Source organism: Leptopilina boulardi, unplaced genomic scaffold (genome assembly GCF_019393585.1).
Source record: "Leptopilina boulardi isolate dan_hultmark-lab unplaced genomic scaffold, ZJU_Lbou_2.1 LbouV2_228, whole genome shotgun sequence".
Classification (NCBI taxonomy): domain Eukaryota; kingdom Metazoa; phylum Arthropoda; class Insecta; order Hymenoptera; family Figitidae; genus Leptopilina; species Leptopilina boulardi.
Genome location: NW_026137783.1, coordinates 190,590 through 207,098, shown reverse-complemented (window position 1 = coordinate 207,098; position 16,509 = coordinate 190,590). Strand labels below are relative to the sequence as shown.

General features: G+C 27.2%; 1 long non-coding RNA gene across 1 annotated transcript; it reads left to right on the top strand.

Annotated features, from left to right (window-relative positions):
- Positions 1-8,339: 8,339 nt before the first annotated feature.
- On the top strand, positions 8,340-9,139 carry LOC127279945 (uncharacterized). Its single transcript, XR_007842757.1, has 2 exons — positions 8,340-8,643; positions 8,972-9,139. It is a non-coding gene; the product is annotated as an uncharacterized LOC127279945 (long non-coding RNA).
- Positions 9,140-16,509: the final 7,370 nt, after the last annotated feature.

Here is a 16,509-nt window from a genome sequence, read left to right as displayed (position 1 = left end):
AAAAGGGTTGTTTTGCAATTTTTTAAGAATTTTTTGATTTTTTTAATTTTTATTTCTTATTATTTATTGTTGTTTTTTTAATTTTTAGTTAGTAACCTATAATATTGTGTCTAATTTTAAGTGTCATTAAAATCAAATTTTTTTAACTTAATAATTTTAACATTTCTTAATTTAAAACGAAACATCTTCTATTATATTAAGTTAACAAATTTCGAAAAACGACACCGACCCCGTGACCTCGACACCGTCCTTGAAAAATCTATTTTTAATTATTTTTAAATAAATCAAAATACTTTGCATATATGCTGTTAGAAAATCTTACAAACTATTTTTATGTAACATCTTTTTTCAATTTCAACCCGAAAAAGGGTTATTTTGAGTCGGTATCAAAACTACACAAATTTTTTTAAAAAAATGTTAGATTGAACAAAAAAATAAATTGTTAAATTTTACATTCAATTTTTTTTCTTTTATTATTTAAATATATTCATTTTTTTTTTTTTTTTTTTTATAAATAAAAATATTTTTTTTTTGTTTGTTATTTTGTACATAAAATTTTTTTTTGTTTTTTTGCAGTGTTATTTTTTACATAATTTTTTTTTTTAATTTGTTATCTATTACAAATTTTTTTTTAAAATTTGTTATTTTTTACATAAAATTTTTGTTTGAATTTGTTATTTTGTACATTCAATAATTTTTTTTTAAACTGTTATTTTTTACATAAAAAAGAAAATTTGTTATTTTGTAAAAAAAAAATTTTCAGAATCAATTTTGTGTATAATTTTGTTATTTTGTACAAAGTTAAAAAAAGTTTTGTCTTTAAAACATTCGAATGCTTAAATTTTTTGTCTTTTCATTTTTAAAATTTTATTCCTTCTTTCTTTCCTACTAATATTTTAGATTATAAATAATAATTTAAGTAACTGTTAAATTGAAATTTTTAATTTTTGAAGATATATTGTTAGCAAATTATTTTTTTTACTTTATTAGAATTTCTTTTATTTTTAAAAATTAAAAAAAACTTAAATCTTATGGCAAAAGCATTAAAATATTTTTATGTGGGGGTTTTAATTATATTAATAATAAAGATAATAGGCAACTTTATTTTAATAAATTTCAAAATTATTATTTTTAGTATTTACTATATTTTATATCAAACTAGATAAGGGGATGGTCAGCTGCTGAAATGTCGTTTATTGTTGAATAAAAAAACAAGTCCTGATCAAGTCATATTATTTTTATTACTAATTTAAATCTAATAATACAGATTAAAATATGTAAATTTTATCAATAATGTCATTATCTACAATCTTTATTTATGTTTTTGATTTTATATAATAAACTATCAAACTTTAAAAAGATTGTTGTCAAGTTAGCATCAACTAATTCACACCGGCTGAATAAACTCCACCAAAATTTAAATGTAAACCATGTTTATGACAACAAACTGTCTCCAAAAGTTTTAGTCACATTGATTCACTATTTACAAAGAAAATTGAAAAAAACTGTTTTTGACGTTACGGAGTAATTTTTTTCTTGAAATACAATGCTGATTTTTATATAGATAGAACAGTTTTTAAAAAGAGGTGTAATTGTTACTTTGTTTACTCATGGTTTAATTGGAATAATTTAAAATATTTTAAAATTTTACAAACAATTTTTATTTAAATAATTTCTTGCGATTGCTTAATTTAAACAGTGGGAGATTTAACACTGGGACGGGCAAAAATTTAAGTTTAAGAAACGTGGATTTTATCAACACTGATTATAAGTTGTGTCAGTTTTACGCATGCGCATTTATACTTACATAGCGACTAAAAATGTGATTTTTTTATGCAAAAAAACAATAAAAAATTCAAAATTTATAATTAATAATTATTACAATTATTGTTCGACAACATTTAAAAAGTAACACTTGATAAGAGAACAACTATTCAAATTTTCCTCCAAATTGTTTTTAGGTTATGACCAAATTATGACGTATGATCAGCAGTAATGTAAACGTGAAAAAAATAATAGCAATTTTTTTATGAAACTTGACATCGTATTATAAAAATGTAAAATATTATTAAATTATGAGTGTTATGCAACATTTTTTAACGTTATTTAATGCAAAATATATATATTTACAAAGTTTGAAGCAGAATATTATTATTGAAATAATTATTCGGTTCTTAATAATAGGTGTCCCACTGTTAAACACAAACCTTCAAAACAAGAAAAATGTTTCAAGTTTCAAAAACTTCAAATTTTTTTATTTAATCACACTATAATTTTAATAGAATATGTGTATTGTGTAGAAAAGAGTTCAAACGTTTTTGAAAAAAGTGTCCCACTGTTTGTATTTCAATTTTAATTTTTAGTTTGTAAATTGTTTTAAAGTTGACAATATTGATAAATTCAGTACAGTAGTTCTTCGCAACCTATACAATTTTTGACATTTTAATATATTTTAAAATACGCATAAAAAATGTTTCCGTCGGTTATCTAACAATTTAATATTTATTTAAATAACATTAATATTTAATAAGCCCTTCAAAATAGAAAAGTTTTTTAAATGAAATATCAGTAAAATAAATGTTACAAAAGAATTGGTTCGTTTGTTTTGTTGGAAATTATTACATAAATTATTACAACAAAAAATATTTAAATGAAGAATGAGTAATTATTTTACACAGTTGTTAATGCATATCAACAATAAAATTTAATAACATTACAACTTACAGGCCAATTAATTCTGTTTTCAAAAATATGTTAAAAAATGTGTTTTTTGGAACAATATTTAAAAATGAAAACAGAATTAGATGATAATATATCATTTATAAATTTGTTTTGTCGATTATAAATATTAGCGTACATTTTTCAGAATATAGAAAAACATTTAAGCATTAAGAGCATTTGAACCTTCGTGACGTCACAAATCATGGCGCATGACACGCAAACTTCTCAGGTATGTGAAAAGCACAATTTTGAATATTTTTTAAAAAAACCTTTTGGAAAATGTTCAGAATAACATAGACTCTGTCTGTTATGTGCGGAAAATTCAAAATTTTGCGTTTAAAACGTTTTTTAAACAATGTTAAGGTCACAAATCATGGCGCATGACACGCAAACTTCTCAGGTATGTGAAAAACACAATTTTGAATATTTTTTAAAAAAACCTTTTGGAAAATGTTCAGAGAAACATAGACTATGTCTGTTATGTGCGAAAAATTCAAAATTTTGCGTATAAAACGTTTTTTAAACAATGTTTAAGTTGGTTGTCACAAGTAAGGAAAAATACACGAATTGCTTATATGTAGGCATTGTTTAAAAAACGTTTTAAACGCAAAATTTTGAATTTTCCGCACATAACAGACAGAGTCTATGTTATTCTGAACATTTTCCAAAAGGTTTTTTTAAAAAATATTCAAAATTGTGCTTTTCACATACCTGAGAAGTTTGCGTGTCATGCGCCATGATTTGTGACGTCACGAAGGTTCAAATGCTCTTAAAACTACTTTTAAATGGAGGGAAAATTATAAAGAAAGAATTTTTAATGTTCTATAATTATATCACCTTTTTAAAGTTATAAAAGAAGTTTTTGTAATGAAAGAATACCAAATTTGTTGAATTTTTTCACCCCTACAAAGTATGGAATTGAATTATTTGCTTAGGATAAAAGAATTTGCACAGATGAATTTTCATTCCTAACATTTAAAGGCAAGTGAGCCGCTGGATCGTAGGAGGGTACGCAAAGTTATTTCGTATAGAGGCGTCTGAGCGTCTCTTTACTCGCTACTTCCAGGAGACTCAGTTTTCTGTTGAAATAAATTTACGTGCCCTTCTACGATCCAGGGGCTCACCAGGGGAGTGCGCCAATGTTTCCATAGCTTTCTGTAGAAAAAACTTGTAGTATTGGAAGTTCAATATTCGTATTGTTTTATCCTACAATTGTAAAACCTATTAGCTCAAATTATTCGAGAAATCGAATTTTTAAAATTGAGCTTTTTGCGCACGCTGAATAAGTATCTACTGTCGAGTCAAGTGATACGAGTGAAGAGGAAGCGCAGTAGTCATGGCTCTCGGCTCTTATTCTAGAGGTGCGGGGCTCGATTTTTCTTTTGGGGTAAATTTTTTTTCATAATTGTTTTCTTCAAATGTATTTGATATTTTTAAATTAAAAAAAAATTAAAAGAAAACAATACTGAAAAAAACTTACCCAAAAGAAGAATAGAACTTCCTCCAGAAGAAGAAAATTCCTCCAGCAAAAAAACCCTGACTACTGCGCTACCGTTTCCCTCGTCTGATTAGTCCCTGCGGCAGGTACTTATTTTTTTGAATAATATAGTGCGATGATGAAGATGTTTTCATGGACGCATTAGATGACAATCAATACGATTCAGACATAGCATCAGATGATGAAACTGAATCTGAGTTTAAAAATTGCTTTTCATCAATGGATGATTTACTGAAAAATCCAAGAATGAAATTGCCAACCACATCTCCTGTTAATAAAAGCCCAGCTGAACTAATACTTATGATTATAAAGTATGCAGTTATACACGCTTTATCTTTGACGGCAATAACCGATTTATTCATTTTAATTAATTGTATTTTTGCTGAGTGTATTCTACCAAACACTAGGTACTTAATTGATAAACTTTTTTGTCCTAAGAAAAACATGGAATTGCATGCAACGTGTTCAAACTGTGGGGCGTATGTTGGACGGTTTAAAAAAACAGATAAATTTATAAAATGTCCAGTATGCAATTCCAAAATTAATGTAAAAAACTATAAGTACAAAGACTTCTTTGTTATGATGGATATGTCTGAAGAAATTTCGAATTTAATTGGAGCTAATAGCGATTATTACAATTTTGTTCTTAATAATAGAGTCAATGATAAAAATATTTTACGGGATATCTATGACGGGAAATTATATCGAGAATTTGTAAAAAATTTAAGTGAAGCTGACAGAAAAAATTACGCGACTTTAACTTTTAACACTGACGGTGCACCCTTATTTACCAGCTCCAGTTATTCAATTTGGCCAATTTTTGTATTAATAAATGAATTGCCAGTTCACGTTAGAACCAAAAATTTATTGTTAGTTGGGCTTTGGTTCGGTAAAGATAAGCCTAATATGAATGTTTTTCTTGATCCTTTCACGGACAAAATGAACAAATTGGCTACGAATGGAGTACCTTGCAATATAGATGGAAAAGAAACTTGTATTAAAGTGTTCACTCAACTTTGCTGTGTGGACACAGTAGCCCGAGCTCCCATTCAGGGTTTTGTTGAATTTAATGGAACATTTGGTTGCAATCAATGCTTACACCCTGGGGAATGGGTGCAGAATCCAAAGATAACTAATAAGCGTTCAGGTAACATTAAGTACACTTTACAAAATGAACAGCCAAAAAAGCGAAATATTGACGACACTAAAAAACATATGAGATCAGCAAAATCCGGAAAACTTGTATTCGGGGTAAAGAATCCTTCGCAATTAATTAATTTAATTAATTTGTTGAGAAACAGGATTATACTGGATCAAAAAATGATTTATTTTATTAATAATAAATCACAAAAAAATTAATTAATTAATTAATTAATTAATTTAATTAATTTTAATTTTCTTTTGGGTTGTCCTTCAGACAGTATGCATTTGTTTAGTGGAATTGCTAAACAATTTGCTACAATGTGGTTTGGCAATTCAGGAAAAAGAGGTTTGCTTTTCAAAAAATTTATTGATAACATTGACAAAGCTCTAAAATCTATCAAGGTACCAAATCAAGTTGGAAGATTAACACGGACTTTTACAGAAAGAGCGTTTTGGAAAGCTCGAGAGTGGGAAAATTGGATTTTTTTCTACAGTTTGCCGATTTTGCAAAATATTTTGTCAGAGAAACTTTTCTTACATTGGACTCTATTCGTAGATGCTGCTTATTTGTTAATGAAAGATGAAGTAAGCACATACGAGATTAATTTGACTAATAAATTATTGCATGAATTCGTTGCAAAAACCGAAATACTATACGGCAAAGTAGCAATGACATCTAATGTACATGCTCTTCTCCATTTGTCAAAAAGTGTTTACCACTGGGGTCCATTTTGGGCTCATAATGCATTTTGCTTTGAATCTGGAAACGGTGATTTACTGAAAGTTATTCATGCCGCAAAAGGTGTTCACCACCAGATTTGTAGACAAGTGAGCCTAAAGTATACATTATCATTTTTAAAAGACAAATTGTATCCCCAATGCTCAGGTACCATTAGACACTTTTGTGATAATATCGGAAATAATCATGTTCAAAAATCCATTCAAATTTCAGATGTGCGATACTTTGGAATACCTACTGCTGCAGCTAAAATATGGCAACAAAAATTAGAACTTTCAGATCGAGCGGTTTCGTATAAAAAATAGTAAAAAATAGTTGTCTGTACATGTCATCGAAAAAAAGAAATAACCGATCTGATAATTCATATGCGAAATTGCACGACGGATCGTACGTTCAAATTCGAGATTTTCTTGTTGATATGCTAACAAAAAAAGAATATACGATAGTTAGATCAATTGATACTACAAACCATTTGCCAGAAAAATGTCAGATGATGAGAAAAATATTAAAAATTCATGATGTAGAAAAGATTATAATGACTACTAATATTTCAAAAATATGTGTTCACATGTCATTGGATAAAAACAATGAGTTCTTATGTGCTATGCCTAATCTTCATCATTATTAAAGAATTGCTAGAAATCCTTTGTAGAGTGAAATTCTATTACAATGACATAGATTCTTATAACAGTTCCTTTCGAGCACTTTACCTAGTACTTTCGAATCAGAAATAAGAAAATTTCTTCTATTTTCTTATAGTTTAACCACTTTTGACATAGCTGTGTTATTAGACATTAATTAATTAATTCATAAATAATGTTTCTTTCAAATAAATAATTAAGTTATTTAATTAACTGGTTGATAACTAAACTAACTATTTATTTTGTTACAACGTAAAAACAATGCATGGAGTCCTAAATACAAGTCCTAATGATGGCAAACCTTAGTAAATCGATTAATTGTAATAAAAATTTTACATAGAAAAGGCATCACAAATTGATACATTTTAATTCAATATTAATAATTTTTAAGTACATTTTACTCCATAATTTGAAGTAAAAAAATAAAAAGTAAAAAACATTCATATTCAACTTACTGTACTGTCAACAAGCAATTAATATAATTAGCTTAGTTTAAACATTAAAAATAATTAATGGTTACAACAAATTGGCAAAATTGTGTAAACTTTATTTTAAATTAAAAAGATTCAAAAATATTGAAAGCTGCTTGTCACGTCCCGAGCTAAGGTAGAGTTTATTTATTATTTATAATAATAAAAGGGAGATAAGTTGCTGATTAATCAGGTTGGTAAAGCCTGATATTTATTTTTAATGTAGGATCGTGTCACTTTGTCAAAACTAAGGGTTTTGTGTCAAGCGATTAAAGAAAAATATTCCTTTTTATGATTTGCAATTTATTAATAACAATATATAATTACAATAGTACTTACAATTGATTCGTTGAAACTTAGTAATGTAACAAGCGGCAATCAGGATTACAAATATGTGTTTCTGGATGCGTTGTTATAGAAATCATAAATTGTTACACTTACACAATTTAGATTTTATACGACAATTAAGAATTATTTAACTCGAACAAAAGATTTATATTGTATAAAATAAAGAGAAACTTGTTTCTCTTGTACAAAACTTTTGTAAAACTCACTAAACTCGCGGGTTTAAATAACGAAGTTTAAACAATTACAAAACTGAAGGGCCGATTCTCAGACACTGTTCGGGCAGAAGCTCGTCCGATTAACTGACATTTTGCAATAGAAAAACTGGGGTTTATATACTACATGATCTTTGTTCATTGGGGTAGAATTGTCACGTATAATTTGCAGACAGCGCAATTATCACGTACAATTTTCATTTAGCGCAAAAGTCACGTACATTATTTATTAATAGAATTATAATAATATCTTAATTAATTTATTAAAATTTTAGTTTATTGATTATTAATTAGTTGATTGCAGTCATTTAGGATGTATAGTGATCGACAATTGGTATTATGAAAAATAATATTAATATCGAGTAATGATCAATAATCTTATTGAATTCTTTAATTTAGTATATATATATATATATATATATATATATATATATATATATATATAGGAGAGTGACAAACAGTGGGACAGTTTAAACAGTAAGATAATAAAGTACAGTTTTGACACATTGAATTAAATGTTGATATCAAAACCTCAACAAAAAAACTTCCTAGTGTTATTAAGGGGGGAACACCAGTTGTAACTTTCGAAAAATCGAATTTTTTTTTTGTGCATTTTCTTAAAGTATACATATTTAGAAATGTGTCTGTAAATTTCAAAGTTGATCCGGTGAAAAATAAATGAGATATACAGAACACTACAGCGGCGCGTCCCGTGGCTTTATACAAGGTGGCCAGCCATACCTGACCCTAACGACACATGGCCTTTTCCTATGATTTAGAAACGGCAACCACTGCGGAAGAGTTATTATATGGTCCAGGAATCGATGACTCTTTGTAACTTGGAAACAAAATTTCTCCTGAACAAAAAAAAGTAAGTTGAAACTTTGAATGCGTTTTTCTCAAAATGACATTTTCCAAGTCGGTGACCACGATTACTCGAATACCATTAAACCGATTTATTTAAAATTTAGTGTGCTTCATTTACACATATAAGTCTAGTTCGTGATCGAAGGATTTTTTTTTTTATGCAAAACTTTTTTTTATATAGCTGAAAATCGACCGTATTTTTTTAACGAAAATCATACTTTTGACTTTGACAGGTCGCCAATTTGTCAAATTTTTTTTTTTTTTTAAATCCTTCGATCACGAACTAGATAATCTTATAATAAATGTAAATCAATTTCATTTTTGTATTTCAGACGAAGTATACTTGCAGAATGCTGGTCACCGCAATTCGCCTTTTTTCTTAAGGCGCCACTTCAATGGCTCATATCTCCAAAAGTTTTTGTTAAAAAAATTTTTTTTTTCTTTTAAATTACAGCTTTTTACATGTACTTTTAACTAATAAATAGTATTCTTTAAAAAGATTCATTGTTCTTTTGGAAAATATTCTTGTATAAAGCATTATTTTTTGAGTTACAACTGGTGTTCCCCCCTTAATGTCAAGAGAACCAATAATTTTTTTAAACTTGAATAATATAATAAATATTTAATAAGATTTAATTATTTACATTCAAAAAAGGTAAATTAAAATATATTCCTGGAATAAAGAATCAAAAATTGGTTTTTAATTAAACATTTCTGAAAAAATTTTTTTGCTTTTTGCTCAGAATCAATACATTAGATTTAATTACAATATTAATAAAAAATGCTATAGCCAGTTGCAAATATCAAAGAAGTTCGACGCAAATATTTAAGAAAATTAGTAAGAAATGAAGATTCATCGAGAGGTTATATTTTCTGTATTTTTACCTCCATTCAATATATCCACCCAGATTTAAATCATTTAGTAAATCTTCGAGTCTCTTTTCCATTTTGGTCTTTCGATTTATAACACAACACTATTATGACAAAATACGAAAATTGACAGTTTCGAAAAACAAAAGCGCAAATGTCAAACAGGAAACAAATGTAATCGATATCATATATTTACTTTTCCTTTTTTCAAATATACTAAATTTAAACAGGAAAATCGTAATTGAAGAGGAAAATGCAAAAGTACTCCTTTTGTCATTGTTCCATTACAACAATGAATAAAAATATTCTACAGTGAAATGGAATATTCGTATTTTAAGAGGAAATATTCAGAGGATTTTAGAAGAGGAATTTTCCTCTAAATTTAAGATTACTTTTTCTTGGTGTACCAACAAATTCATCGTTTTTCTTTACTTCAAAACAAAATAAATAAATGTATAGAATATAGAAACATAAATCATTAGTAATATAAATAAAATAATATAGGGTCAGTTGGGATAAGTGGGGACAAGTGGTGTTGGAGCTTAATTTACAGTTTTAAAATTAAGTTCAACGTGAACATTTTAACGTCAGATTACCTACAAGAGGTTCTGATTATTGCGAAGCTTTTTTTTGACAATTGGCAGCAAGATAACTTAAGTTATCGCTTAATGCGAGGACTAATGCGAATTTCAAAGAGAACAGACTTCAAAAACATACCAAATTTTTTTATTTCTTGTGTCACCCATAACAAAAATTCACTTGAATTTTTTATTTTTGTCAAATTGGTTAATAATAACAGGCTGTCCCCATTTACCCGGAGTTTTCAAAATTTTTGGGAAAATGGGGCCATCTTCTTATTATTAACCAAATTGACAAAAATCAAACATTCAAGTGAATTTATGTTATGGGAGTCATAAGGTATAAGAAAACATTTTTGTAAGATTTTTAAGTCTGTTTTTTTTCAAATGCGAGACAAAATACTGAAATAAAAAAAGAATTAAAACAATATCAATTGGTTCTAGTATTATGTATCTGCTACATATTTTATTTAAGTTTTTTCATCCCTTAATATTGTAATATACTTAAGGAAACTTTTTTCTTAAACCTTTCTTAGAAACTATGCTGTCCCCATTTACCCCAATTTTTATTAAATTTTCTAAATCTTGGGGTAAATGGGGACAGTCAGTTTCATGCGATTAAAGCTTAAGTAAATTTTTTTATTGCATAAAATTAATCCTGGTAATGTAAATAAAAACCTAAAAAAAATAAACCCGAAAATATTACCTTTTAAAGGGAGAAACTTACGTAATTTATGAAAATAGGTTTTTGTTCCCATTTACCCCAACTGACCCTACATTAAATTTTAAACAGCAATAAAAAATAAAAAAATAAAAAGACGACACAAATTTGAGGATATAATATAGCAAAACATTACAAAACAAGTTGTAAATTCAGATGTTCATTACATGAACATTTTGCTTCCTCTTTACGATCAGCAAAAAAATTTGCTTCCTCGTGGAGAAAGCAAAACTTTATTGCCAAAATGTCAATTTTTGATTTTTAACTTTCATTAATTCTTTAAATTTACTTCAAATGTATACTTTATATATATCGATCGATTCGTCTTGACGTAAGGAATACAATTATTGCATATATAAACTTCAATTTAAAAAATCACAAAATTTTATAGCCTAAATGTGAAATTTTGATTTTTTTACTTTCATTAATTCTTTAAATTTACCTTAAATGTAAACTTTATATATATCGATCGATTCGTCTTGACGTAAGGAAAACGATTTTATTATATATAACCTTAAATTTTTCTATTTAAAAATTTTTTCGATTAAAAAAAAATTTTTGGAAAAAAGACGATAAAATGTTTTTTTTGGGATATTTTTCAAAATCCTTTGGTCAGATTTGAGATATTAATATGATAAATGAGCCTACCAAATTTTATCTAAATCCATTAAAACCTGTTAAAGTTATCTTCTAAACAAAAAAGGGATCCACACTCACACACACACACACACACACATACATACATCCGGACAATTGATCAGGATTTCATATAACATGTTTCTATAAAGAAAAAAATTTGTTTTCGCCACTTTGAAAAGTTTTATAAATGAAAGGACTACAAAGCTTCCTCCACGAGGAAGCAAAAAGTAGAGAAATTTAAGAATTTTAATTTAAAAAATTGGAAGGATAAAAAGAATGTTAAAATATTGAAAAAAAATACAAAAGGAAAAATGATTTTAAAAAATATATACCTTCAGTTCTTTTTAATGCCTTCTTATTAATGACCAGTTTATATCCCTTTTCACCTTTATCGTCAACATCAGACGTCGATTCAGTGGATTTCCTGCGTTTATGATCATGGACCGCCTCTTCATTATTTGTAGAGTCTTGTTCGTCCGATACATAAGAATTATAATTTTCTTCTGAATTTGTTTCAACATTAACCTTGCCATTTCCTAAAAAAAATATTAACATTCATGAACATATTTATGTAAATATTTAAATTTGAGATTAATAAATTAATGATTTTGAAATGACAATATAATTACCATCATTTTGTATCTTTTCTGCTTTTTTCATTAAATCATTTTTCTCTAATTGTTTTTTCGAATCACTTCTTCTACATTTCTCCTTATTTCCCAAATCTTTTTTTTGATTTTCTTTATCTTCTTACTCTTTCTTTTTTGCAGATTCTTGTTTCTTTAATTCTTGCTTTTTTGAATTACCATTCTCGCCAGATGAAGGCCCTGCAGCTGTCAACAGTGCTTTCTCAGAAATTGAAAATAGAGAAATGGAGAAATTTAATATTTTGAAATTAGAGAATCAGGAAAATATGATAAAAAAAGATTCTGTTATAAGAAATGAAAATAAGTTAAATTTAAGAAAACTGAATATAGAACAGCGAGAATATGTCATACATTTTCAAGAAAAAAAATTTGGTAGTAGATTGAGAATTTTTGAAATTTACAATATAAAATTATATGTAACAAAAAATGTGGCATACCTTTTTTTTTCTTTTTTCGCCTTTTTCTGATGCATAACACTTTTTAGAACTTTCTCGACAATTTCAGCGATATCTTCATCGCTTGATCCGCTGGAACTGATATCTTCCTGTAAAAAAAATTATATACGTATATATTAAAATAAAATTAAGTTAGATGACTTATGTTACTATCATTAACATATATATATAAAAAAAATCGGACAAGTGCGAGTTACACTCGCATAAAAACCGAGGGTTCCGTACCCCTAATCCTCAAAATTTGAGGGGTTTAAAGTGTGAAGGCCGATGGAAAAATTCCAATTTTGCTTAATTTTTCTTGTAATGTGAGCATGGAAATACATATCATAAGTTTTTAAAAAATTTTTAATTTTTTTATCATTTAACATTTTCAATTTTATGATTTTTTTAGATTTCACCAATTAATAAAAATATCAACAAATAAAAAATGTCAAAAGATAAAAAAAATAGCAAATGGTAAAAAAAAGAAAATGGCAAAAATGGCAAATTATAAAGAATGGGAAAACACTACAAAAAAATATAGCAAGCACAATTGGAGTTCTCGCTATATTTTTTTTGTAATCTACACGCAAAAATACGTAAAAGTGTATAAATTTGAAACTCTTTAGATAAAATATTCTTCGTTTTTTGAGGAAAAATCATGATTTTTATCGAAAATTATCAGTTTTTCCTTGAAAACACTATGATAATTAACTCCAATCGTTCTCGCTGTATTTTTTTGTAATCTACAAGTAAAAATACGTAAAAAAGTATAAATTTGGATCCCTTAGGATAAAATTTTCTTCTTTTTTTATTCGAAAAATCCATGATTTTTTCTAAAAATATGAGTTTTCCTTAAAAACAATATGAACATCAACTCCAATTGTGCTCGCTATATTTTTCCTGTAATCTACACGCAAAAATACGTAAGTATACCAAATATGAACTGCCTTCGTCAAATATTGTGTGCGCTAGGAGGATTAATCGCTTTTTTCAAAATTTTTGATTTTTCCTTGACAACGCTATGTAAATTAATCCGAATCATGTTCGCTATATTTTTCCTGTAATTTTCACGTAAAAATACATAAGTGTACCAAATTTGAGCTCTCTATGTAAAAAGATGTGGCAACCAGGGGGGGGGGTACATAGTCATTTTTAGGGATTTTTCGTAAAAATTCATGGTTTCTCCTTGACAACGCTATGATAATTAATTCCTATGAGATTCGCTATATTTTTCCTGTAATCTACACGCCAAAATACATATGTATACCAAATTTCAGCCATCTAGAAAAATTCGTGTGGCCGCTAGGGGGGGGTACATGCCTTGCTTCACTAGTCTCATTAATAGGGTTCCCCCTTCGGGTACGGAACCCTAAAAATATGACAAAAAATGAAAATATGCGATCATAGTATGCAGAAATTACATATTTTTTAATTTATTTATTTGAGTAAGAATTTAATTTAGATTTATTTATTTCTCAGGTTTGCGTTTAATCATTAATTCTATGTACGAATTGGTTGAAAAATGAAAATATGCGATCATAGTATGCAGAAATTACATATTTTTTAATTTATTTATTTGAGTAAGAATTTAATTTAGAAATGGAAGAATTAGTAAATAAATATGTTATTTATTCAATTCAAACTTTGATTTATTTGAATCAAAAAATTCTTACATTTTATGCAAATAAATTATGTATTTGGATCAAATACAATAAAAATTGCCACAATTAAAGAGGTTTTAGTTTCAACTAAAACAATTACTTAGGATAAATAATCAAATATTTGATTCAACAAATTGTTAGTTGTTTCAAGAAAAATATTTTATTGATTCAAATAAATATTTATTTGAATTAAAAAACGTGCAGTATTGAATGAAATAATTTTCATAATTAATTCAAATAATTATTTATTAGCTTTGAATATTCCATTTATTTGATTTGATTACTTTGTATTTGATACAAATTATTATTTATTTGGCACAATAAAATAAAATACTCAGATTTAGTAGATGTGTATTTGGATCAAATACTTTTTATTCGATTCAAATAAATTTTTTTTCAGTCTAGATAACAAATTTTGTTCATTGGATTTTGTCGTTTTTTTGCTATAAGACAAAAAATTTTGTTTTACAAAAAAAATATTTAAAATTTTTTATAAAAAATTAGAAAAAAAAGTTCGACAAATATGTTTTTGTTATAAAGTTTTTTATTTATATAATTATTCTCTACATCTGCATAAATAAAAAAAATACTGACAAATAGTGATAAGTGATAAATTATTAATCATTCTTGTAAACGAAACTTTTCTATTTCTTTATTTATGAAATAAATTGCCGTTTGACAAATTCGCATTGTAAAAATATATATATGTTATTTTAATATATAATTTTATAATATATAATATATATAATATAATTTAATAAAATTATAATATTGTAATATAATATATATCTATCTATATTACAAAAAGATATCGCCGCCAACGCCGCCGCTGTTCCAAGACTCTGAATAAAGCCGCAAGTCATGAGAAGGGGGGTTAAAGAGAAGGGAGGGGGGGACTTGCGGCTATATTCAGAGTCTTGAAACGATCTTAACCTCTAAATTTAGGGTGGGGAAGTTGGAAAGGTGGGAAGAGGGGAGGGGGGATTTCGACACTACGATGGAATTCGCTGTACTCGCCTACCATGCAATTCACGTTCCGTTCAGAATTTGTCTCGAAAATTTTAGAGAATGGGGGTTGGCGCGCGATGCGCGCAGGGGGCATAGCCCCCTAGTATAATATATAGTTACGATGGTAAATAGGTTTCTCCTATTAAGTATTTCATTAACCTAATCGTATCTGATAAGGTAGAAATTTTATTGACCAACAGTCAAATTTGTATGTACGAAACTCGCACAAATGTTTTCGTGCATGGTTTCTGAAAAAAGTGGATTTTTTTTATAAAGGAACAAACCGGCCGCCTTCTTGGTAGACACTTGCATGCCCCGTAGGTCCTCCATCATCACACGGTGCGCGGGAACGAGCTTAGAAATTGACAAAAATGACGACAAAATCTGATAGTGCCATCTTTTTTATCACTTAAAATTATGTAAGAAAATGTTTTTCCCAAAATCTAAATCACAGAGTTTCGCGTTTTTTAAATCATTTTGTAAAAAAAATAACTTTTTAACACTAAATCTTTTTTAATGCTTTAAACTTTTTTATATATAGATGATTAAAATTTATATTTCTTATTTTAGCATAAATTATGAATTTGGTCATAAAATACAAAAGTTAACCCTCCTTAGTACAGGCAGTGAGGGATTCCCTCACTGGTTTCAGTATTTTGTATATAGTTTTTTTTTTGAAACGCTATAGAGCGCTGTCCTTCCCTATACCTTTTAACAAAATCCTCATGTATACATTTGTAAAAAGAAATTTAGTTTAAACTAAATAAATCTTTAGTTTTAAATTTTTGAAGACGACCGGAACACAAAAAAGTGAGGGATTCTCTCCACACTTGTGCTTCGGCGTATGTGAAAAATGTTCAAGTTCTCAATGCGACGTTGCCGTTCTTCTCTTGTTCGTACCAGAAATAAGTTTATATGTAGTGAATCGCCATGTGATCATAATATATGAAAATTAAGTAAACGTAAGTAATTATACATAAACAATCAATAATGGCTTTTTTAGAAACTTTAATTTAATTAATACTTGGTCAGTGCGTGTGTGATAGAAATATATAAGTAAAAGTTGTTTTAAACTTGTTGTAAAGATGACTTTAACCTCACATAACCGCACATTCGTTGTTTTTATTTTGGATTATTCATATCATTATTATTAAAAATTGAAATGAATCATGTAATAAGAATGATTTAATTAGATTTTTAATAATATTACGTCAAAAGTATATTTTAGTTAATGTGAATTTAGTGAATTAACTACTAATGTAAAAGAGTTTTTTCAACTTGACAGACCGGCAGATAAATATACACAATT